Here is a 739-nt window from a genome sequence, read left to right on the forward strand (position 1 = left end):
GCTCAGGGGTCCAAGATTATCTTCTGTGTCTGTGTTCATTGGTTTCCCTTTTCTTTGTTGAAGAGCATCTGTGCAGTCCTTGTGCCTAGTCCGCCGTCTTGCCAGAACCTTCTCTTCATTATTCTTTAATGTTGCATAGTATTCTGTTGTATGAATGTACCATACTTTGGTTAGTCATTTATCTGATGATGCACACTTAGGTTGTTTCCATCTCTTTGCTATAGTGAATTGTACTACAGTGAACATGGGTGTGCATATGTCTGTTTGTGTCCTGGATCTCACCTCTTTAGGATATATTCCTAGTAGTGGAATTGCTGGATCAAATGGTATTTCTATTTCCAATTTTTTAAGGAAACACCATACTGTTTTCCACAGTGGCTGTACCATTTTACAGTCCTAGCAGTGTATGAAATTTCCAATCTCTCTGCACCCTCACCAGCATTTGCTATTTTCTGCCTTATTGAACTTTGTCATTATTGCTGGGGTGAGATGATATCTCGTTGTTTTGATTTGCATCTCTCTAATGGCTAATTGTCATAAGCATTTTCTCATGTGTGTGTTGGCCACCTGCATATCTTTTTTAGTGAAGTATCTGTTCATGTCCTTTGCCCATTTTTGAATTGCATTGTTTGTCTTTTTGATGTCGAGGGGTTGAAGTTTTCTATAAATTTTAGAGATAAGTTCCTTGTGAGATATGTCATAGCCAAATATTTTTTCCTAACTGGTTGTTGTTGTTGTT

This window comes from Orycteropus afer, unplaced genomic scaffold, assembly GCF_000298275.1.
Source record: "Orycteropus afer afer isolate SDZICR_OR568_19922 unplaced genomic scaffold, OryAfe1.0 scaffold00089, whole genome shotgun sequence".
Lineage (NCBI taxonomy): Eukaryota > Metazoa > Chordata > Mammalia > Tubulidentata > Orycteropodidae > Orycteropus > Orycteropus afer.